Source organism: Thamnophis elegans, chromosome 3 (assembly GCF_009769535.1).
Source record: "Thamnophis elegans isolate rThaEle1 chromosome 3, rThaEle1.pri, whole genome shotgun sequence".
NCBI lineage: Eukaryota > Metazoa > Chordata > Lepidosauria > Squamata > Colubridae > Thamnophis > Thamnophis elegans.
The window spans coordinates 101,815,511-101,841,636 of record NC_045543.1 but is presented as its reverse complement, the minus strand read 5'-3'; positions in this window follow the sequence as shown (position 1 = coordinate 101,841,636).

Here is a 26,126-nt window from a genome sequence, read left to right as displayed (position 1 = left end):
TACAGGTATACCTGCTGTGAAAACAACACCAACAATTAATACCAAAGTGCCTGTGCAAATAGGCAGACAAAGACTTTAATCCTCCCTGGTCTCTTTCTGTAGGAATCTGCCATGTCTTTCGGGAGGGCAGATGGCAGAAGTCAGTTTACTGATTGATCATAACTTGTTATAGAAACAAGATGGGCAGGTTTGTCAATGAGGAATCAGAGAAGAGAACCCCAAGAAAGTTTAAACAAAGGCTCACAAAGAATGAAAAGCCTTCAGTGCATTTTTCTCATTTTCAAACAACAATCCAGAATATAGAGTGGCAGAGAGAGTAACTATTCCATTTTGCGATAAAAAATCTATTTCCAGTCTATGAAATGTTCAGACCACTGCTGATAAAGATATTGGCTACTATCACGTGAAACACAGCATGTAACAAATAATGTGAACTATGCTTGAGAGGGAGTGTGGGGACACATGTGTCCAAATTCAGCATTAAGCATTGTGTGCATAATGGTAGCAATTTGCAAAGAAATTGATGGCACCCCAATCATTTTGCAGTATTAAGCAGGAACACTCTATTCATACAAATTGTGGGAAAAACAAAGGAGTAACATTCAGACTGGAGTGGGCTCAGTTGAATTACCCTCCTAATATCTGCTCTAACAGAAGGACCCCCATGGAATCCCAAGGACTATAAATTAGAATTTAACTATATATCACAGAAACTGCACAGCTACTGCAGATGTATTCTTTCTCCTTTCAATGCATTTTATAAAATACGACCAAAGAAACCCACGATATCAGTCTGTGCAGTACCTTACCGTATTTTTTCTAGCTGATATTTTATATCTAGTAGAGAAGAAAATCATGAATAAGAAAATGTTTGTTTCACCAAAAATTATCAGGATATGGGAAGCTATCTTGTTTCAGACACAACCATTGATCATTCCAGCTGAGAATCATCTACAGTGTGAAAGTTGAAAGGGATGCTTTGTTTTGATAACATTTTGAAGGAAGCATCCTCTTGAAATTGCTTCCTAAAGAAATGTGCTTCTCTTGTTCTCCCCCCCCCCTTTTAGGTTTACTTTTTAAAAAAGCGATTTAAAAAATAAAATAAATAACTAAGAAGAAAGTAAAATAGGACAGAGTGGATGGAAAATAAACTGTAAGTAAATAAAGAGAATGTACACATGTCATAACATTTAAAATATGTTGTTCCATTGATTAGTGTATGCTATAAATTTTGCCATTGTTTTTAAGAAGTGAAGTAATGATGTTTCACCTTGCTCTACTGTGGTATGATCCACAGTGTGCTTGAAGGTCTTGCAAGCCAGGCAACTTCACTGAATACTGAATAGCCTAGCTTGGAAAACAATCTCCTCCAGGCAGCTCATGAATGCTTTGGTGAGTGCTGCAGAGGAAGTTATCACCCGTCTGGTCCAGGTACCTTGAAAAACAAACTCTTGCAACCAAGGCCTTCTAGGTTAGATGGTTTCTCTGTATATTCTGGGAAGTTCCAAAACTGTAGCCTTGAAGAATTTTGAATAGCATGGGGAAGAAAGCTGAGAAGAGTCTTCTTTTATAGCAGTGACCCATTATTTCTCAAGGCCACCCAATGAATCAATTCAGGTTGTCATTTCAGTGAAGCAAATCATGTTATCCTATAGTGTAAATTACTTTACCAAATATTACCTAAGTTATTTTGATTAGGATTATTACTTAACCAGTCTATTGTAACTTTCCAGAGTTTCCAACAGAAGTCTGAATTTGAGAACTTTGGAATGTAAAATATATGCTCAATATAATCATGCATGCTCAGTAAGGCAGACATATTCCATATGTGCAACTAAATAACCAATGAAGATTATGTATGTATGTATGTATGTATATGTATGTATGTAGTATGTATGTTGTATGTATTTGAAAGTACTTGTACCTTATACTTGTACTTTATATGAGAAATTCATGTTAAAATGGAAAATGTGATTATTAGTGTGATTAATTAACAGGCAGCTTTGTTTTGGAGGAATGGAAACACTAGTTAAATGATATTAAAAACACATCAGTAGCTGATATGACTTATATTTTAAAAAGTAAGAAAAAAAGAGAGAACAAAAAGATCTGTGGCAGGCAGAGTGATAGTTTTCAAAAAGTGAAGCCAACACACAGAGCAATTACAGGATTCAAAACAGAATACTAAGAACTTAATAGTTAAAGCTATACTTAGCATTGTTGTATACTGAAAGAAAGTCCTCGCATTCTTAAGTTACAATAAGCATGAGGCAGAAACAAAGGAAAAAGAAATGGTTCATCTGATCCAGGAAAATGAAAAGAAGCTTCAGAGCGGTTTCTGGCAGTTTAACTCAGCTAAATTCCACTAACAGAATAATAGAAGATCCTGTTATGGGACAAAAAAATTATTGATAGGCAGATAATACATCAGTAATAAATGATATATTGGATCTGGGTAGCATAAGGATTCAGACACATCTCCCAAAGTGAATTCAATATTGGACTTACTTCATTCATGATTTTTAAAGAGAGTTGTCATACCATACATCCCGCCCCCATCACACATTGTTGTAAAACTAATTTTATGGAAATATACAGTCTTGCAACATATGTATGGAGAGAAATAGAGGGATGATCCCTCAGCTCCCTCAATAGACAATCATGCTTCAGTACTGTGAAGGTGGTACGCAGAACCCTCTCTGTGGGTATGTGAGCCACCACCCACCTTAGCTCCCCTACGCATGCGTTTGTGCCTCCCACTGGCCACTGATTTTGGGTCTCTGCCATGATGCAGGAGATGCACGTGCATGTAAGAGGGGTCGGGGGTTGCACATATATGCGCATGGGGCAGGGAGGGAGCAAGTGCATGTGAGGGGGTGGATGGGAGTATGTGGGGGGTGCAGTGCACCCCCATGCCCCCTTTTTGGTCCTAGGAGGCTTCAGGGAGGCCTGCTAGGCCCAAAATGGGCTGCAGGGGTGGGCTTCATGCGGATGCGTATGTTTTCAGCACATGAGGACAAAAAGGTTAGCTATCACTGCTTTAGTAGATCTGCTAGATTTTTGTTGCTACAAGAGTCCATTCTTCCGTATCATCTGGGAGGCCCTTTTGTACCACAGTCACCATGTCCCTGGCACAGCCTTCTCTCAGTCACTAAGAATCCCAAAGTTGCCAGGCTCATTAAATCAATACTAAAGATAATAGAGCCACTACACCTGACAGGGTGAAGTCAGCTGGAGGGTTTTAGCAGTCTTTGTGCTTTCTGTTTGTGCAAACGACAGGTACAGTAAATATTATTGACATATTGGCTTTGTTGAAGGATTTTAAATAAAAGTCTTTCTTGAGTTCCTTTTTAAAAAAAATCTGAGAATTAAATTGTTTGACTGAATGACTGTCAAGCAAACTTGGCATCTATACAAGAGTATCCTAACTAGCTTTTGCCTAGTAATTTCCCTCTGCAGGTCATTCCGTGTGTCCCTTTCCTATATAATACCTAATAAGAAGTGTCAGTCTTCAAATACTCACCTCATCCTGGATTTATGTCAGAAGCAAAGAAGCTGTGACATCAGCCTCCCTTCTGATTATGCTGTGTCCACGAATTATAAAGCCAACAGGCTTTGAACAGGACAGCTACCTGTTGATTATCACTTTTGTTCTTTTTGGTGATCTGTTTACAGACAGACTATATAAAGCCCTTAGCAACTTAAAGAGAAACCAAAAGGAAAGAGACTTGTGGTTTTAGGACCTCTTTTTTTAAAACAAGTTTCATTGAAGTTTAAAATTGCAAAAAACAAAAAACAAACTAAGGAGACTGTAAAGAAGAAAAAGAAAGGAAAAAATGATTGGTAAAGGAGATATATATTTAAATGTATATCTCACACACACACACACACACACAGAGGATAATACAAAATCCGGATAGTCTTTGTTGAGGATTTAGTTAACACATGATTTTTTTTAACATGAGTTAAAAAAATTACATATCATTGTTTGTCATTTGTAGACAAAATAAAAAAATGGCTGTTTGTAACGTACGTGTGTGTGTGTGTGTGTGTGTGTGTGTGTTGGCTTAAAGAAATAGGGATTTTTGCCTCTTTTACACTGATCCTAAGAGCATTAGAATAGTAATTGGAATGGCTGTTTTCTGATTAAGGAGCTTAGTCATAATCACAAAATAATATGGGAAAAGCAACTATAAGCAAAGTCACTGATGAGTATTCAGAGGCACCATAGATTCTGCAGAATACAAGCTTTGGAATCCAGGGAAATTAATCTTTTGGGGCTTACCTGACTCACATAATCAGAGCCTTTGGATCTAGGTGGCTAATTATTAAAAAAAAACTTTCATTAGTGGTTGTGGTCCATAGAAAGGAATCTTTTCAGACCTTGTCTGGATCATATAATCAAAGTCATTTTGTTCAGAGATCATTCATTCAATGTACAGATGTAGTATGATTTAAGAGTAGAATTAGCAAAATGTTTGATGTTTCTTTATGCGAACCATTTTTTGTTTGGTTGAATATACTACAATTGATTGGTTCTTAGAAAAGACTACCTTGAGGTTTACACAACTCATCTAAACCCAAACAAATCTCATGACAGATTAGTTTGTTGTCCTGTCAGCTTCAAGTCCCTTAATTAACTCTGGTCCATAGGCAAAGCATTTATATTCAGCCGTAATGGCACAAACCACACCTAAATCCTTTTAGAGGACTAGAGTCACTGGGACAATTTCAGAAAGACCAATTGAAACTCAAAATCCCAAAGCCATATATACTTATACTTATCTTCCTTTGACACTAGAATACAGCAAAATTAATTTACTACATTATACTATGCTGTTAACAACAGAAAGTGTTGCTTTTGTTATGTTCACTTTCTTTTAAACAATATTTTGACTACCATGACAGAATTCTGTAAAATGACTCCAGATTCCAGCCATGTAATGTGTCAAGTTAGCTCATAAAGCTAATATTCATCATGTTTGTCAGAATCTAAATATCCTAATGAGGCATCAGTATAGTGCAAGACATGGAGAGTTATTATGTTAGAATAAGCATTATTAAGAAAAAGATGATAGAAAAATAAGGAAAAAAAGGGGAAAATTGGATGGATCCCCTCCCCTTTTATAAACTACTAGCCCATAGCATGGGATTTGCCAGGGTATTTATTTATAGATGGAAAATGTCCGAACCAAATGTAATTTCTAATGTTAGATTTTGTCCCTTACCAGAGGGAGCCCCCTCATGGAGTACTGTGAAGCCGTTACCATGGCAACTCCACTGTGCTGTACAGTAGAAGCCATTTTACAGCTGTATATGGCCATTTAAAGGCACAGCAGGATGCATCTTAACAGAACACATACCCCAAGGTGTGTTAGAGGTGTCTTACCTCCACAGTAATTTTCTCCAGAGAGTCCATATCTATGTGTGTGTGTGTGTTGTGTGTGTGTGTGTGTGTGTGTGTGTGTGTGTGTGTTAGCTTTCATACTAATAAAGGAGAATATTTGTAGTTTAGGGTTGAAATGAGGGATGCTTGATGTTCTCTAATCTTGGTTGTTTGCTTACAGATGTTTCATTGTCCAAACTAGGAAACATCAACAGTGCTGGCTATCATACACCTCAGCCAAAAGACTTCCAGGCAACCAACAGAAATGGAGAATATACAAATAAGTAAATAAAAGTAATGTCAATTTTAAAAAGTAAAAACAACTGGTTATAATAAAGGTAAAAGTGACCAGAATGGTATAAGATCTCCTGCCTCGGACACACAGTTGGATTAGAAGATCTCTGAAGTCCTTTCCACCCTATTTTTCAATGGTATATGTTCTACTTTTCAATCCACAATTCACCCTTTTTTAAAAGCTTCTGGAACTTTCAGCCAAGGGCAAATCTGAGAGTAAAAATGTAAAGGCATGGGCTTCTGGACGAATAGCCAAAGTGGAAAAGGAGAGAATGCTTGTCATTGAGTCATGATGCAAATGTGACAACTCACTTGCATTAGACATTTCAATGCAAGAACAGAAGTCACAATTATGTGACAATAATTCTCTGTGTACATATTACTGTGGTGTCATCATAATTTGCTGAAGGTGCGGTTGTGTAACGGCTTTTCTGTTTTGCCCAGAAAGGAGAGAGATTTCTGCTTATCAAATAAGACCTTTCATTCTGTTTATTATAGTTCAGAGTTGTATTTGAAGCATATAGACATAAACAGTGAAAAGAACACAGCAATCTTTTGGGGTCTGGTCTGTTTGTTTTCTAAATGCCTGTAGCTGCTTCAGTCATTTGCTTTCTTAGGAGAAGGATTATGCAGAAATCAAACAGAAGGTCACAGCCTTCCTATGAAAGAAGAAATGCTGCCTTGAGAGACATCTCTGTTGAAAAAAAAGTCCTAATCAAGGAACTTTCCAAAATCAAAGTTCTAATCACCCCTTTATTCTTTATTCCAAAATATTTTTCTTTAATGCTTAAACTAGTATATAAACTTCTTCCACTAAGGGTTGAAGAAAACTTGCCCAGTGCTATGAAACTTGCCAATTCAAAAGTTTCTAAGAGCTGAAAAGCAGTTAACAAGCAATTTCTGTAAGCGATTAGAAAAGGGAGTATTTAAATCCAGTATCATTAAAAGTGTCACCTGTGGGTTGAGCAAAATAGCTATTTCCTGGTCTCCTGGTGCTCTTCCTGGTGCCAGAAATTGCTGTCTTATGTTCTCCTCAAAGGAGTAACTAAATGAAGCAGTTGTGAGCAATAGCTGATCCTCTTCTTGTCCAGTGAGGAATTACAAAAAGCTGGTCTACCCACTGTCTACTCATTCCACTACAGTCATTGGCTCTACTTTTAGTGGAGTCATCTTTATTTGCCATTTCTTCCCCAGAATCCCACTAATCAAGGAACTTCTAATGAGAAAACCACAATCCCACCAATATTGACAAGCATATAAAGTAGGAACAAATATCATACGTATTAGCATTGATGTTACTAGTCTGATAATGAAAAATCTGCAGGCAAACAGATGTTTTGTTAACAGACTAAGTAACATCATCAGAGAGCATCAGGGACTCCACACTTCAACACTGAGTTACATATATCACCTTCTATAGAAATACTCTTGTACTGGGCTTTGTTATTGCATATAACTTGAAGGGCTAGCTCACAATGAAAAAATCAAGAGTCTATATAAAGAAAATAACTACAAATGCCTGGGCATCCTTCAGGCTTACAACATCAAGCACGCTGAAGTCAAGAAGAAGGTTAATAGTGAATATATCCCAAGAATGAAGAAATTCTTAAAGTCCAAACTCAATAGCAAAAATACCAACAAGATGATTAACACTTAAGAATAAAAAGGAGACATGATGAGGCTACATATTGCATGACCACTATATTTAAAAAAAAATCTAGCAGGCAAAGTAAATAACTGCAAAACCTGACAATGGCTAAAAAGTCATAAGAAAAAATGAATATAAAGTCAAAATTGAGAAGACACCAAAAGACAGTGAATGCTGCCTCTTCAAAGAAACTGAAGAAACACCCAGTTAGCTAGTTATTGCAAAAAGATCACACTGACTGACAGCATGCCAAAGTAGCAACAGTGGTGCATTGGATTATCTGGGAGAAATATCACTTGCCTACAAGGAAGTATTGGTGGAATAGAAAAATAGACAAAATGAAGCCAAAGAGCTCTGGGACTTTAGAATTAAAATAGAGAAACATCTGTCACACAGCAGCCCAGAGTTAACAACTGTTGATAAGAAAAGCAAAAAATCTGGATAGTGGACATTGCTAGAGACAACAGAATAGAAGAGAAAAAATTATCACAAAATATAAAGACCTGCAAGTAGAAGGACTGTGGAAAAAGAAAATAAAGCTCGTTGTAATAGTAATAGGTACCTTGCATGCAGTTCTAAAACATCTGGAACACCACTTGAACACAACTGGCATTAACAAATCACCCATCAGTCAATTGTAGAAGGCAGCTTTACTTGGAACTGCTTACATCATGGGTGTCAAACTAGCCGCATCACATTGCCATCACATGACATTCCCCAACAATTTTCCTATTTGCGGAGCTGGGGTGAGTGTAGCCTGCATGTGATGCATCCAGCCCATGGGCTGTCAGTTTGACCACCCTGGCTTACGTCCTGCAACAATACCTTTAATTTTGTGAAAAATAACACCTGCCCTTCCCAGATCTTTGGGAAGAATTCAAGAGGTAGGTGAAAATGCCAAATCCAATCTAAACATCTCTTCACTGTGCAACCAGTCACAATTTATTAAATACTAAAATCACCCAAATCCCATGCACTGCCTTTTGGAGACAGAGGAAAGAGCCACAGCTGCGGGAATAGTCAGAAAAGCAGCAGAAAGAATGTAGGCAAATGTGGCAAATGTGTCTAAGGGATCCTCTCTAGTTTCTGAAGTTGTAAAGGTAAAAGAGAAATGTATATTTAGCTTTTCAAGAATCTATTAAAATTTACAATATATTGGAATTGTTTCACATGGGCATGCTTCCTGTTTCAACTACCTTACACAATTGACAATTGATGGGACAGGGAGTCAGAAAAATCCAGATTGTGGTCCAACTCCTTTTTAATTACGCTGATTCATTTTATATATAAAAAATTGATGGGCCTTCATGATTGCAGTTACATATGGATTGTTTTGAGACATACACACACACACACACACACAAAATACTCCAATGTTCCATCCATATCAGTTGCTCCAATTCTCAAGTCTTTTCCTTAAAAAAATCCTTTATTTTTAAAATAAATTATTCGTTTTACCCTACACTAATATCAACATTTTTAATGTTGGAACTTTAATAATTTTTATACCTTTTTTTCCCTTGTAATTTTGATTCCGAGATCCAAGCCATTTTGAATTTCAGAAATGTTCCATATCTGCTGTAAACACAGAAATCTTTGAATGAATGGATTTTCATTTTAGGAAACAATAGCCAAATATTAAACTTATTATTTTTAAAAATGTTTGCTGAAAGATTTCTATATTTGTGCATTTCTGAATGAAAACTATAACAACGACCCACATAATACTGCATATGGATTCCCCTTCGACAGTACATTTTTTTGTTGAAAAGTGATGAAATAATGGTTGTAAAATATGATGAAATTAATTCTGGGGTAATTTGTAGTAATCCTTATTGTAGGAGATAATCAGGTTGTCAGAACTTTGCAAGACACAGAGTTCTGATAAGATAGGTAAACTTCTAATTTCTTTTTTCCCCGTAGAGCTCTGATCCTAGTGGATTATAAACTGGCACACCAATTAGAATGCATAACTTAATTTTCATATTCCTTTGAATATGAGTCAGTACCTTTAGTTTCATGTAAAACACTAATGGGGAGAGGGGAAGTCAAGCTGTTTTCATGAAGGCTGAACTCATAAATTCTAGCTATTTCTCTCACCCACAGTGTACCTGGGACACCTGCAAATGAAAAAAACCCACTTCTCTTCTCTGTATGCATGGGCCCTCTCCCTGCAGACAGTTATGGTGGCCAATTGACTGATAAGAGCAGCCAAAGTAATTTGAGCAATCTTGGCAGAGATGGTGAATGCTGTTTTTCAATGCCTGAATAGGGCAGAAGTTTTTCAATTTTAGGGTAACACATCATAGAACAAGACATCTGTTTATCTGAGGATTCTGATTGTTTCATAAGCCAGTGATTTAGGCATTATAAATCTATGTCAAATATGAGGTCCTTGTAGAATAATCTTCATCATGGCAATTTATTAGGTTTCCATATCATGAATCAACCTTAATGATAGTATTAGTTGTAGTTGTATTTATGAATTTGGACCTTACTATTCTAATTGATTTCTCCGCCTACTTAATTTCATAATAGGAACATTTTCTCTTTTCTTTCTAAAAAAACCCTAGCCAGTTTTAGAAAAAAGAAAACTTTAGAGGTTTATAGCCCTTATTCACATCTTTGAACAGCACTATGAATTTTCACAATAAGTCATACTGTGATATCAAAAGGCTTCCTGCCTATCTCTAAATCAGTTCAAGTATAGCATTCAGGTTGAGTAAGTGATATTTCACTGTCCGTTGTTTACCCTTAATATTTAGGTGTTGCTATTTTACCACTTCATTGTATAATCATAGTGTAAGCAGTGCATAATGTATCAAGAAAGAATTCTTACATCTACTGGTTTTATAAACACACATGAAGAGAGCATTCAGTAACAAGCCAAATCTGCAGCAACCTAGGACTGACTGTTTTCTAACACTAAACCGTTTTTACTTATTTTTTATTTACAATACTCTTTTATGAATTGTATATCTGGCTTCTGTTACAGAAGTAAGAAACAGTGTGGACTATGACAATCTCACATCTGTCTAGGAACATTAATCATGGATACGAAGTGACTTGGCATATAACAAAAGAAATTAAATAAGCGGATACCTGCGGTATGGAAATCAGTGCAGAGAAAAGGAGTTTCAACAACGATAGTAAATTACATTTCAGAGCACTCTATGATTGGCTGAAATTTCAAGGTGGAAGTAATACTTTTGCTCTTCTTTTTAAACCAAAGATGTAATGTGCATCTTTATATGCAAAGGATGTCTTTTATCCTTGAGCATTTTCTCTACTTCTGAATCTGGTAATAGATACTACTTTTACATGTTTGCTTTTTCTTTCTAAGCCACTGGCAATTAATGATCAATTAATTATTCAGATATTAAACATACAGCTAATTATCAATACTTACTACACAAATCAAGCAAGGCTTAGCCTAAGGAACCTCTCTTTTCTTGCTAGTGTGTTAGATAAATATTACTTTTAAAAGATAGAGTTCTCTGCTTGAAGAGCACTCATTCAAATGTGATATATGCAGTACAATGCAGTGGGACATGTGCAGATCTGTACATTGGAGTATCAAAACAACCATTTTACAAACAAATGGCATAATATAGGAGAACAAACCCATCAGAATAAGATTCAGCAGTTCAACTGCATTTGAAAGGCAAAGCCTAGTCTTGACAGAGAGGATTGCTGTTTTAAAAGAGGGGTCAAAGAGGCCATCTACATTAAAATTGAACAGGCTTCTTTCAACAGAGGGAGCGGGATATGACACCACTATCTCCTGTTTACAACACAGTCTTTCAGCAGTTCTAAAAGATCCCACACCCATTTGCAGTATTCTGGTTCCCCTGAGGGCAACATATAAACTTCCAAGTAGCCTCATTGACTCTAAGAAAAAGTGCTATCAACCAGAGGACTGCAAAGAACATAAATTCTTCCATTCCCCTCAGTCAGAACTGAAGACGTTTCTTGGGGTTCACTGACAAATGCGCGCTCGAAAAAAGCGCGCCGACAAAATTGCGGCGAGAAAACCGTGAGGTCAAAATCGTGCCCACAGGACGCTCCTGCCTCTTTCACCTTTGCGCATGCGTGGGAAATAGAATGGCTGCCGAATTCCACCGCTCCGAATGCTTGCGACCAAGAAGATATTAACCGTGGCGACCAGGACCCTAATATGGTAACGGAGGGGTTCCTTTTGGGCACCAGCCTTCAGCCTTCCAGGGAGGTGGTCGTTTAGGGAGGGGGCCGCCCTTAAGCAGCTCCAGGAACAGCTCCGGAACGACGAGATCCTCCCTGGCGTGGCTTTTTACATCGGACTTTTTAAACAGCTGGGAAGCGGCGGCGACGGCTCTGTGCGAGAGGCGGAGGCTTTGGCCCTGCCGTTTGGAGAAGTGCCGAACCCCCTCACTGATTGACCAACATCGTGGGGTGGCTTATGCCCCGAAGAGGAGGTGGGAGGCCCAGGAGAGATGTCTAGACTGGACTGGGACTGGGACCGGGAGGCAGAGGAATTGATTCCCTGTCTCCGTTACAGCTTCACTCCTATCCCCCCCTCCATTTTAAAAGGGCATTTTGCCACGATTTCATCGCTGTGCCTGCAGGACCTTAAAAGTTCTGACCATCTATCGGCTTGGCTTAGGAGAAAAACTGGAAGAACCAACTTACGGACTCCCGGTGGCAGCCATTACCATCAGCTGCCTCCATTACAATTAGCACTGCCTCAAGAGTGCTGTGGGCGGGAAACTGAACTCCTCTAGTGGCCATTACGGGTATTTATTTGAAACCTTTACCATTACCCAGCACTATTACATCAGGGAGGCAGTGTGTTAAGAACTTAGACGCCTCCAGTGGACATTGTTAGTATTTCTTTTTGGACATATACTTTTCTGGACCATTTACAGCTTTCTATTGGACTCCACTAGACTTTATTAATTAACTTTGCGCAATTTATAATTTCTCTCTTTCTTTCATTTTCTTCTCCTTTGTAGGGTTATATATGAGGTACGCATGAGATGAATGAATGTCCCACTTTTATGACCATATTGTTGTAAATTTTGTGTTTTTTAACTTTCACGTGGGGACTGTTTGGGGAGTGTTTGGTCTTCAGAATTCTGTTGCGGGATGTGGGGGAGTGTTGAGTATGTATGATTCGGAGGACCTGCCGGGAGTTGCGGGGGCTATGGGGGTGGCTGAGGGGACCAGAGACACGGGAGAGGGTCGGGGTATTGGGTCGTAACAGGGAGGGGCAGATACGGCGGGGACTTTAGGGCAGGCCATTACGGGGAAGGAGGGTTCGCTACATTGCAGAGATCCCCTTCCGGCCCTAGGAGTCCCACTCCAAGACCAGATGGCGGAAGTAGTCAGGACCCTGGTCTCAGGCTGTTGTCGCTAAATGCCAGGTCTGTTGTTCATAAAGCTCTCGTCGGGACTTAATTTTAGACGAGAGGGCAGACCTGGCATGTATTACTGAAACCTGGCTGGGCCCAGAGGGAGGAGTCCCTTGTAGAGCTGTGCCCAGAAGGATTTCAGGTGCTGCATCAGCCGAGAGCCCAGGGAAGGGGTGGGGGTGTGGCCGCCGTTATCGGGAGTCGTTAGTCCTCGTAGGGTCCCTGCTCCGGAGATTGTCGGGTGTGAGTCTTTGCTGTTAAAGTTGGACCTCAAGGGTCAAGTGGGTCTGCTGCTAACGTACCTGCCTCCCAACAGCGTTGCAGCAGCCCCTCGCTCCTCGAGTCGGTAGCCGAGCTGGCAATTGAGTTCCCTAGGTTGATGGTCCTGGGGGACTTCAATTTGCCGTCGCTCGTGAAAACTCTGATGGGGCGCAGGAGTTCATGGCCTCCATGACAGCCATGGGCTTGACCCAAGTAATTCGAGGCCCAACCCACTCAGCGGGACACATGCTTGACCTTGTATTTCTCTCGGAGCAGTGGATTTGTGATCTTGGTCTGAGGGGGAGCGACATCATACCCCTGTCGTGGTCAGACCACTGCCTACTGAGGCTCGACTTCCGGAGGCCAAACCCCCACTGTAGGGAGAGGAACCGACCAGGTGGTTCCCCCCAGGCGTCTTATGGAGCCGTCAAGGTTCCAGACAGAGCTTAGGGTTATTCCTGACACTCTCGCCCACAGTCCGGTGGAGACTCTGGCTGCTGCGTGGCACTCGGCAGCGTCGGAGGCCCCTACCGGATTGCGCCACTGCGGCTCCTCCGAGGCAGCGGATCCCGGAGACCCCCTTGGTTTACCGAGGAACTCGGGAGATGAAGCGCCGGAGGAGATGCCTAGAGCACCGTTGGAGGTCCGATAAGTCCGAATCGAACCGAGCAATGGTAACCACCTGCACCAGGGAATACACCAGAGCACTTAGGGCAGCAAAAAGATCGCACATAGCTACCCTGGTTGCATCCGCTGAGTCCCGTCCAGCCGCCCTGTTTAGGATAACCCGCTCCTATTGAACAAAAGGGAGGCGGGGGAACCCTTGCAGGGCAGGGCTGAAGAGTATGCCCAATTCTTAGCGGACAAAATTGCTCGGTTTCGGTCGGACTTGGACTCCACCCCCGCAGTTCCAGCCGAGGCACAGGGGGACCAAGTAGAACAGCTCTGGGTTGAGTTTCAGGACGTTACCCCGGGGATGTGGACAAGGCCATGAGAGCTGTAAGTACCTCCACCTGTGTTCTGGATCCGTGTCCCTCATGGCTGGTTACGAACTGCAGTGAGGTGACCGAGGCTGGATCCAGGCGGTCGTGACCGCCTCCCTTCGGGAGGGGAACTTCCCCGCCGCACTGAAAGCGGCGGTGGTGAGACCCCTCCTGAAGAAACCATCTTTGGATCCAGCTGTTCTTAATAGCTATCGTCCTGTCTCCAACCTTCCCTTTTGGGGAAGGTTGTTGAGAAGGTGGTGGCCTTTCAGCTCCAACGGTCCTTGGAGGAAGCAAACTACTAGACCCCTTCCAGTCAGGCTTCAGACCGGTTACAGCACAGAAACCGCTTTGGTCGCATTGATTGATGATCTCTGGAGAGCCAGAGATGAAGGACATTCCTCCATCCTGGTCCTCCTTGACCTCTCAGCGGCTTTCGATACCATCGACCATGGTATCCTTCTGCGACGACTGCGGGGGGTGGGAGTGGGAGGCACCGTGCTACGGTGGTTCTCCTCCTACCTCTCGGACAGGTCGCAGTCGGTGTTAGTGGGGGGGCAGAGATCGTCCCCTAGGCCCCTAAATTATGGGGTGCCTAGGGTTCGGTCTTATCCCCCTGCTATTCAACATCTACATGAAACCGCTGGGAGGATCATCCGCAGGCACGGGATTAGATACCATCAATATGCGGACGATACTCAATTGTATCTGTCCGCCCCGTGCCAACTCAATGAAGCGGCAGATGTGATGAGCCGGGGTCTTGAGGCCGTTATGGACTGGATGAGGGTTAACAAGCTTGTGCTCAACCCAGAAAAGACCGAGTGGCTGTTGTGTTTTCCTCCCAAAGATTTGACTAATATTCCAACACTCAGGCTGGGGGGTCAAATTTTGCACCCCTCAGAGAGGGTTCGCAACTTGGGAGTCCTCCTGGATCCACAGCTGTCATTTGACCACCACCTAACGGCTGTGACCAGGGGGGCATTCGCCCAGGTTCGCCTGGTGCGCCAGTTGCGACCCTACCTGAATCGGGAGGCTCTCACAACGGGCCCTTGTGATCTCTAGGCTGGAATACTGCAATGTGCTCTACATGGGGCTGCCCTTGAAGAGCATCCGGCGGCTTCAGCTAGTTCAGAACGCAGCCGCGCGAGTGATTGCGGGTGCACCTCGATTCACCCGCATAACACCCATCCTCCGCGAGCTGCGCTGGCTGCCTGTCGATCTCCGGATGCGCTTCAAGGTGCTATTAATCACCCATAAAGCCCTACATGGCAGTGGATCTGGATACTTGAGAGACCGCCTTCTGCCAATTACCTCCCTGCGACCAATAAGATCCCATAGACTAGGCCCTCCGTATTCCATCGGCCAGCCAGTGTCGGCTGGCAACCACAAGGAGGAGGGCCTTCTCAGCAGTAGCCCCGGCCCTTTGGAACGAGCTCCCCGTGGAGATTCGTACCCTCTCCACCGTCCAAGCCTTCCGCATAGCCTTGAAGAACTGGCTCGCCCGTCAGGCCTGGGGATAAGGATAGTTACCCCTCCCGAATGATGAATGTATGTTGCCTACCATTTTATTACATGTCTTCTATCTTGATGTTTGTGTTCCCCCTTCCCAGTTTTATGTGAGCCGCCCTGAGTCCCCTCAGGGAAAAGGGCGGCCTACAAATTCTAATAAAAAAACTCTAAAAACAATGCGCGCCGATGAAAGCACGCCATCAAAAACAACAAAAACAACATAATAACCCTAACCCTAACCGTAACCCTAACCCTTACCTTAACCTAATTGCACTTTTGTGGGCGTGGTTTTGTCAGAGCTCTTTTGTGGGAGCACTTTTGACGTCGCTGGTTTCTCGCCATGGTTTTGACGGTGCACTTTTGTCGGGCATGCATTTGACGGGTCACGGTTTCTTGGATGAGTACCTCATAGAGTGAAGAGGAAACATAAGCCTGAGCCTATGTCATCAAGACTCATTAAGGAATAAACCTTAATACATTTTCAGGCAATATATATGCAATACATTTAATCCCCTTTGTCTTTATGCTTGTACAAAAAAAGTGACCACTCTCCCAAAAATTACTGCTCTTTGGAACAGATAATAAAAAAAACAAAAACAAAAATAGGTCGGGTAGGTTATCTAGAGGGTAAATAGGTCAAGATGTGTTCATGGTGTTCAAAATGTGTCACATGGGTCAGGTAGGGCACCCAGGTTGATGGTGTATGTTAAGAAGAATGAATGGGGGGTTGTAGGGGTGTCTTAGAGGTGCTATGTCAGTCAGAGATGGCATGTGAGGGTTGGGAAGGGGGGCTAGGTGTGTTGGGAATACACCAGTGGGACCAGGCAGGTCAAATGAAACATGGGAGATGGCATGGGTTGAGTAGCTTCTCTCTAGATACCCTACCTGACCTGCACAATACCTCTTGCACAATACCTCTGGCACCTTTCCTGACCTTTTTTATCCACAGATGAACCGTCCCTGACTGATGAAGCATCTCTGGCACACAAGCATACCCTTTCCTACCCATCTGACACTTCAAACTGGGTGCTCCTTTCGAGCAGCAAACACTGCCTACTGGCCTTGGACTTGTAGCTTCCTGCTGCCTTCCCACCGACTTTCTCCCTGCAACATCCAGGCTTCACCAGAAAAATTCACTGTTACAATTTGTTGTGAATGGAAAAAACATTTATTCCTCATCTGTTTTCCCTCTACCTGAAATCCTTGACTAACTCTTAGAGAAGCAGAAGAAAGATTCACTCAACCACACCATGATAGTTTTGTTCATCTACAAGATTGTTCTGCTTGGTTATCTCAGTGCCCCAAATGTAGCAGCGCAGTAAAACCCTCGTTACGATGCATCTATATATAGAAAAAGAATGAGCATCAATTTATTCATAACTCTCCTTCTATGCAGATGTTATTGCTGAAGATGTAAGGAGATAACCCTCCTCACCTCACTAACATTACAGAAATTATATCAGCTTCTTGCAGGCTGTCTTGTGTTTGACCCATTTTTTCAATTAACTCCCGGAAGAGAGATTGCTTAAGCAAGCTTCTAAGTTGCTTTCTTAAGGGCACAATGCTTCCTTACCAAGCACAAGCTGTGAACTAACAACCTCCTTCCTTTGACCTTAATAGTTAGTGGGTTCCTTTCACATTTCATGCCATTCACACCTTGCTGCCAAACATCTTAAAAAGGTGTAGAGTTTGGCTTATTCTATAGTCTTCTCTATGTATATTGCCTGCTCTCCTGTCTTCTTTCCCTTTTTAAATAGTAGAATCTAAGTACAGAAAATATCAAATTTATTTCTGATTAATCATCTCCTGACCAGAATGAAGATTCCAAAGGATGGAGGAGAACTGGTGGGCTATAGAAGATTTGTGGCAACCCATTTGTGAGCAGTTGACATAGCAATTCCTCCCCATCTTAGGCTCATCACAGAGATTGTGGGAGGAATCACTCTGATGCAGCAATTTTCATTAATAAGCTCTTAGTTATTATCCTGGCACAATCTCTTGCATTAAAATGGTGGTAAAGACTGAGGGAAAAAGAAGAAGAGGACGACAGAGAATGAGGTGGCTGGATGGAGTCACTGAAACAGTAGAAATGAACTTAAATGGACTCCAGAGGATTGTAGAGGACAGTAAGGCATGAAGGAATGTTGCCCATGGGGGTCACAATGGATCGGACATGACTTCACAACTAACAACAATAACAACAGACGTTATACTGAGAAGAAGCCAATGTACCCAAAACTATCAGCTTCCTCCCAGGAGGCAATTATGTTGAGCATGTGATATTTAAAGGACACTAACAACACTTGAGTGTAGTAGTGAGGGGAAAGATTTAATCCAAATGTCCACATTGTAGATGTTCTGGGCACTATTTTTGAATAGGGTATAGAATATCTAGAATCTATATGCACATCCATTCCTGATTTTACAAGCAACTACTTATTCAACATTTTGTGAAATGTTACAGTGGAAAGGACAGAAATTTGTCAGTACAACCTTACTGTTTTAGCATATGTTATTGATAATCCTTGACTTATTACCATAATTAAACCCAGAACTATGGCTGTAAGTCATGGAAGCCATTAAGTGGGTCACTTTATGACCATGTCAGTTTTTTCAACCATTTTTGTGGTGGTTGTTAAGCAAACACTGTGATCATTAAATTAACACTTACACTAATTAAACCAGGGGTGTCAAACTCCATTTCACTGAGGGCCACATCAGCATTGTGTTTGAGCTCCGGACGCAGGTTGGGGGTGGTCAGCTATACATCATTTGTGTCAGGAGTGCCTGTGGTGGCCCGAGAGCTCTGCCAGTGAAAATGGGCTCTTTCCAGGGTGGCCCTGCTGGTCAGATCTAAGCACCCTGTGGGCCGGATCTGCCTCCCGGGCCTTGAGTCTGACACCCCTGAATTAAACAAATCTGTTATGCCGAATGTCTATGGAAATTCTCAGTCATCCAGGTCATGGTTGCCTCAAGTGTGCTTTTTCAAGAGGCAACTGGACTTTCTTTGAAGACATATGAACCAATTTCCAGAAAAAAGCTTCAGTTTGAGATGCAGGCAACATAAACTCATCCCCAACAACCTGCACCTGTGTTCAACAGTGAACGGACACAGGGCAGAAAACAACCTGCAGAAAACATAGCTCTACAACACAGTCCTTTTAGGAGTTCCAAGGTGGTTCCACAGTCAGTTGCTTTATTCAGGTGACACTGAAGACACAGACGAACCTCCAAGTGGCTTCAATGACTCTCTAAAATAATGCAAATGATCAATTGTCTGCAATGAATATAAATCCTTCCATTCCCCACCCTTCATTCAGAACTGAAGAAGCTTCTTGGATGAGAAACAAAATGTCTTCAAAGTAAAACAAAGTCCAGTTGTTTCTTGAAAAAGCACCTTTGGGATATTATACTGAATGGCCATTTAGTTGCCAGCAACTCGATATAATTCTAGAAATTGGCAAAAAGCACCAAAAATCATAGTCACATAACAGTGGAATGCTATAAAATGGACATAAATGGAAGCTGATTGCTTCCATTTATACAAAATGAGTCAATGAGACTGTGGAGTGGGTATGCAGCTATTGGGAATCAGGCCATCAGTACCTTTTTTGGGGGGTGGGGGTGTCCATCATAACTTTGCATGATTACTAAGGGATTGGCCATTGAATGTGGACTATCTGTATTGTGGACACTGTCTGTCACAATACTAATGTACAATTAAATCCAGTATATTCCTGTGTCTCAGATATATTTCTGAGTGGAATTATGAAGTGTATCCTGAAAATGTTTTTTTTTACTTTAAGAAATTATAAGGATAATTCTCAAAGTAAGACAGGAGAAATAGTTTAAATTAGTTTATGGGGACTGAGAAGGTAAGGTAAAATATTACACTAATTTGTAACAGCTAATGAAATGAGCAGTCAGGCTTTCATTCATCTTCGTTTTATATGTAAAACTATTTCTGTACTTCACAGGCAATCATGTAAACATTGAAAAAACATATTTTATACATCACATACTCTCAGATTATGTATTTATATGTGGGTGTATTTGCTGATATATGATATGTAAAAGAAGAAATAGTAAGTAATAATGGTCTCTGTTTTCTGGGAAAGGAAAATTATCTAAACAGATTGTTTCACTCATAATAAACAATCTATCAATTAATGAAATATTTATGCAAAACTATATTAAAAAAGAAAATGTCAATCAGTGTACATAAATGTATCACCGTTCTTGTTCTTGAATTTGATGTAAAATCTTGAATGTAAGACATTAGTGGTGTTACTATTAGGCTTGGAGTACAAATACTTGCAGAATTGTAATAAACCTGCCAATAAAACAATAAAGCAGAAAATTATTTTTCTTATCCCTTGCACCTCCAGATCTCTCCAAATTTTCTCCAAAAAACTACCCAACTTTCAGAACAAATGTTGAAGGATGCCACAGGAGATGGTGGATAGAAAATGTGTTTCATTGAAAATATCACTATCCTTCTGGGAGAGTGATGCATTGTCCTTACTTTCTTAATAGCTGGTCCTATTGACAAGGAAGAGTTACTCCTTTAGGCTCCTCCTTTGTGGGGTGCCATGACATTTGTCATTATCACTTTTCCTGTTTGACATCTAAATGAAACCACTGAGTGAGATCATTTGTCAGTTTGGCATTAACAGTATGCTGACTGATACCAAGTGATCCGGCCAAGTGGCTATTGCCAACCATATAAATTTATGTAATGAACAAAGTAAACCAAGAAATGCAACCTCTAGATTACACATGTTGGATAAAAATATACCAAACTGCTATATGTGGATTAAGATAAATGAGTCAGTCCCTGTTCTTGTTGATTTTTGATATTCAATCTGGCTTTTAAAAGATTCTTTTATCTTTTGATCTGTCCCTTTAACAATGAGAATACAAATAATGATACTTGGCAATCAAGAACATTTTATTATAACAATAATTAATGATATATTGAGACATGTAAGTAGTCCTCAACTTACAATCACAACTGAGTCCTAAATTTCCGTTGCTAAGCAAGACAGTTGTACCCCATTTTATGACCTTTTTGCCACAGTTGTTAAGTGAATCACACTAGCTGATAAATGAATCATGATCATTAATCAAATCTGACTCCCCGGTTCACTTTACTTGTCAGAAGCTGGCTGGGAAGGTTACAAATGGTGATCCCATGACCATGAGACAGGGCAACTGTCATAAACACACATGTTAATTGTAAAGTGCTTGAATTTTGATCATGTTATGGGAATGCTGCAATAATTATAAGTGTGAAAACCTGAAATAAGTCACTTTTCTCAGTGCTGTTATATCGACAATCATTAAATGAATGATTGTAAGTCAAGGACTACTTGTACTTTAAAAATGTCTAGTCAATAGATGCCAATAATGTTAGCCATTAAGAGCATTCTTCTCTGAAACTGCAATGCTACTAAGAAAGGAAGTTCAAAGAAAATACTTTCAGCACTTTGTTGAATGAGTTGTCATAGGTCCTGTCCATTGTATAAATGATTGTCATCTTTATTTAGGTCTCACTCTCATTCTGTGCAGGTCCATCTGAAGCTTGAGGAAAAGTACTTATTTCTAGGCTATGGTTTTATAGATGAATCAAGTATGACATCCATAGCAAACTACAATTTTTGGTCTAAAAATATGAAAGAGGGTGAGAGGAGAAAGAATGATTACTCGGAACTGACAGTGACAGGTTGTCCAGCAGTTTAGAAAGAAAGTCTAAGCATGACTTTTATTGATGATACATTAAAAAATAATCTAACTCACCAAAGCTGTCTGACAAATATGGGACTTCTGAGATATCTCACAGTGTCATTAAAAGAGGTGGAGGGGGAACAACAACAACACCATGATGAAACTGAAATCTGAAGTGCTTTTTAATGGATGTTATTTTTCCTTTTAATATATAGTAATTATTCATTTCAGAAATTTATGAAATTGGTAGCAATTTGACTAGTCCATATAAGAGAATCCTAGAAGTGGTATATTGGTCCGAGGAATTTGGACTTCCACAGCATAGAACAAGCTCCAAATTGGGTGGTGATGGAATCCTGATGGATTCTGACAGCTATGAGTAATATTTTCTCACACATATCCAAGTTATTTTCTTTAAGTAGATAGAAGCCTGAACTATTGAAATCCTCTAGCACTGGATACAGGTCTAGATACATCTAGATCCTATTGCAACTGGTATGGTGCAATGGAGCCAGGTGTCCATCACATGCATGCGTGCAGCACACACACAGCATTCACATACATACTTACCACCCGCGATGCTCCAGCTGCTCAGCAGAGCATTGTGCAGGCGCCATATGCTCTGTGTATGTGTGCAGAAGCCCCAATTGGTTCAAATACTGGTAAGAAGGATGGGCAGGTGGGTGGGCTCTCTGGAGCACCATACTGGAACGGTACCTGATGCTCCCAGCAGGCACCAGTACACCCGTAATGGGGCATACTGGTTGTATCCCACCACTGATACAGTGATTTCTAAGCAATAATCTCTCACACTGCTGCATATCCATAATGTTGCAAGTATTGAAATATGAGGCAGGAGGTTTAAGTGAATACAGTCTGGGTCCAGGATGAAACCAACTGGATTTTGTGGAGCATAATAATAATGACTGTGTCATGTCAATCAGGAAGGAGAAAAAATTAACAGTTGAACTTCTTTATTGCACTGGAAGGGGAAGTCACTCCAAGGAATCACTTCATCCTCTACCTTTAACTTTTGTAAGATAGTTGTTCAGACCAGTGCCTTGATACCATCTGACATCTATTCTGAGCAGTTAAGATTCTGTAAAATGTCTCCACATGGTGAAATGATTTGAATAAATAAATTAAAATGTGAGCAATGGAATATGAATGATTAAGTGTTATTTCTGAGTGAGTGAAGAAAAAAAAGTTCTAGCTTTACCTTAAATTCTGCATACAATATTTCATAATTGGTGATTCTCATTAAGAATGGAAAATGAACAGATATGATATATGGTTGAAATCAGACACATCAAGAGATCATCAAGATACTCCAAACTTTGTCATCACTTCATTATGAGAGAACTAATACCATTAAACAAATACAACTCATTAAGGAAGGGCAATGTGTACTGAGAATTGGCTCCTTACCTAAAAATAAATTGCAAATTAAACTCTGATGGATTAAATGGAAAATAAAACGTTGCCAAGCCAGGAAGAGAAAATCACTTAATCTGCTGCGTAGTGTATCTAACTGCTGTCCTCACAGCTGCAGCATAATGCAGGCCTGGTGTCATTTTAAGCTGATTAGACAACTAATCTCACAAGAATCACCTCATACTTGTTCTGTATACCTTTGTGATTTCTCTTGTGTTTCTTCAAACACAGAGGTTGAGCAGGACACAATTATTTTGCCTTGAACTTAATACAAGTGACAAGTGCCAGCAGACAGAGTACACATCAGTGTCATCTACCTTGTTTAAAGTCATGAAAAAACTCACCTGTATTCTCATGAAAACTATTTTATGGATAAGGGCAAAGTGGCTACTTTGAAAAGAAGGAAAAGAAAAGCTAATTGAGCAGGCATTTCTCCCAATAAGTTTTCTTAATATATTCAAATTGGCACTTTTGTTAGCTGGTTTCCTTCATTAAATTTATATAGAAGCTCATTAGTTTTCAGTGACGACTGCGACTATGTCTTTATTAGTCAGTGTTCTTATTTAACAGTGCTCCAAACTGTAATTCATGCCCAAAATAAAACTGTATGACCATTTCCAAAATCTTTGCAACATATTCCATATGTGGACACAATTAGACCATCTAAAATACATAGTGAAGAGAACAACAGGAAAGAATAAAGATTTGAGAAATAAGTCTTCCCAAAACTACATTTCCTGTGTGCTGCTTTAATCCACAAAACCTCTGGCTGTAAATAAAAGTGAAAGCAGACCTTCATCACGTTGCCTTGCTTGAAATGCCATATATTTATATTGTTCAAAGTATGCCTGCAGAGGGATCCATCCACATATATTGTGGGGGTGGGGGAAAGTGGAAACGGGAACATTAGGCTCTGCAAGTATATACATTCCATCTCTTAAAACTCCTTACTTTCTTCCCAGAACAGGATCTGGCTGCAATGATTTTTAGAACATGACAGACCCCCCCCAAAAAAAAATTTTTTTAAAAAAAACAATGCCAAAGTAAAACACATATCTTTATACTTCTGATCTTCCATTAGGCAACAGAAACAGCTGCCTGGGAAGGGAGAGGTCTGGGAGGGCCTCAGGAAAGGGTAGACAAGGAGATGTTGGGGAGAAAAATGTTTTTGAAATGTGATCTTTGTGGAATCTAAAGTCGTTCGCTGTACCTATATGTGATACAGAAACTGTATAGTTTAATATAGAAGCTGTTTCCTATATTAAATGAAGGGAGGTAGCAATAATGCTTTGGCCCAATCTTGCTTTTAAGTCCTATTATTTACACTGAGAATTAGAAGCAATTTACATTATCTGAAATCCTCCCTAACAAATTCATTTCTCCCAAATGTCTGAACATTAATTTTTCACTGCAAATATTTTGACTAATCAGAGCCTTGGGGAGGTGGATTATTATTATTTGCATATTCTTGAAGTATGTGTGTTCTATACTATGGTAGTATGTTATGCTGTATGTTCAGGATACAGAAAAGAGCTAAGGGGGGGAGAGAAAGAACACTAATGGAAAAGGTATTACATATGTATTGAAGGAAAGAGATTATTGGAGTATGCAAAGATTTAAATTCTGATTGCCATTTAAACACTGAGAGCTGGCTGAGATCTTTTTAAAACAAAAACAAGCAAAAAACAACAGTTCCTCACATATATACCTATGTAGCAATTAATAGTTGGAGATAGGGCGACAGTTAGCTGTGGACAGGCAGGGTAGACACTGTACCAGGGGTGGGCTACTGCCAGTCCTCACGGACCTGTTGGTCAACAGACCCAGAAGTAAGTTCCGGAATGCCTACCCCGCCCCCGGCCCTGTATATCCAGCTCAGAAAAGCAACTCCAGGAAGGTCCTTTGGTGGCGCTGCCTTGTCTTTCATAGCTGGGTCACACTCCCTTGTCTCTCAAGCTGCCTCATTTCCAATGGGGGGGGGGAGAAATTGATCTTTTTTGTCCCTCTCCATGGATCTCCTTCCCAATTGGAAATGAGGTGGCTATGAAAGACAAGGCAGCGTAACCCACTCGGCATGTAGAAACAGCAAAAGAAGGAACAGGAGAGGAGTTCCAAGCGGGGCTTTTAGAACAGCCGAACTCCTCTCTTGTCCTTTCTTTTGCTGTTTGAACAAGTCATGCAAGTTGTGCTCCCTTTTCTTTCACATCCACCTCGTTTCCAATTGGGGGAGGGGGGAATTAAATGATTTTTTCCATCCCCTCCATGGATCCCCACCCCAATTGGAAACAAGGTGGCTATGAAAGACAAGGGAGTGCGACCCGCACTGCATGTACAGACAGCAAAAGAAGGAACAGGAGAGGAGTTCCAAGAGGGGCTTTTCAAACAGCCGAACTCCTCTCCTGTCCCTTCTTTTGCTGTTTTTTTTTTATTTGACATTTATAGGCTGCCCTTTTCCCTGAGGGGACTCAGGGCGGCTTACAATTTGTAGGAAGGGAGTGCACGACAAAACACAAAAGAAAATGTGAAATATAATAAAATAAAACAATAAAACACAACATTCATTCAGCATTCGGGTGGGGCGAGATTAGGGTCTTATCCCCAGGCCTGACGGGATAGCCAGATCTTAAGGGCTGTGCGGAAGGTCTGGACGGTGGTGAGGGTACGAATCTCCACGGCGAGATCGTTCCAAAGCGTCGGAGCTGCTACTGAGAAGGCTCTCCTCCGCGTAGTCGCCAGTCGGCACTGACTGGCGGATGGAATTCGGAGGAGGCCTACTCTATGCGATCTGATGGGACGGAGGGAGGTAATCGCAGAAGGCGGTCTCTCAAATAGTCAGATCCACTACCATGGAGGGCTTTATGAATGGTAAGTAGCACCTTGAAGCGCACCCGGAGATCAACAGGTAGCCAGCGCAGCTCACGGAGGATCGGTGTTTGTGGGCGAACTGTGGCGCGCCCACGATCACTCGCGCGGCCGCATTCTGGACTAGCTGAAGTCGCCAGATGCTCTTCAAGGGCAGCCCCATGTAGAGCACATTGCAGTATTCCAGCCTAGAGATTGTTTGAACAAGTTGCGTGGGTTGCACTCCCTTGTCCCGTCTGCCCCACTGGCTGCGCACGCCTATGTTTTCCAAGGCATGGAGCGATTCTGGAATCCATCTGTCACCCCTGTGGAAAACATAAGCACACACGCACAGCCTGCACAATTACAGCCCCGGAAAGTGGAGACTCAAAAAATGCAGAGATCAGCGAACTTGGGGCTGCTGCGACGTCCAGGGAGGCTAAACCCAAGCCGCATTAGTCCCCAAAGCTCCCCCCTCCTGCTCATTCCCCCCCTGCTGCCCAGTTGAAAGAAGTGTGGGCTTCTTCCACAGCTGAGGAAGGAACAAGAGCAGAGGACTCGCCCACTCCGCCAGGCTCCCTCCAGGGCTCTGCACCCCCAGAAACAGTGGGGTCAAAGGAGGATCCCTCCCTGTCCCTGGATCTTGTGGGGAA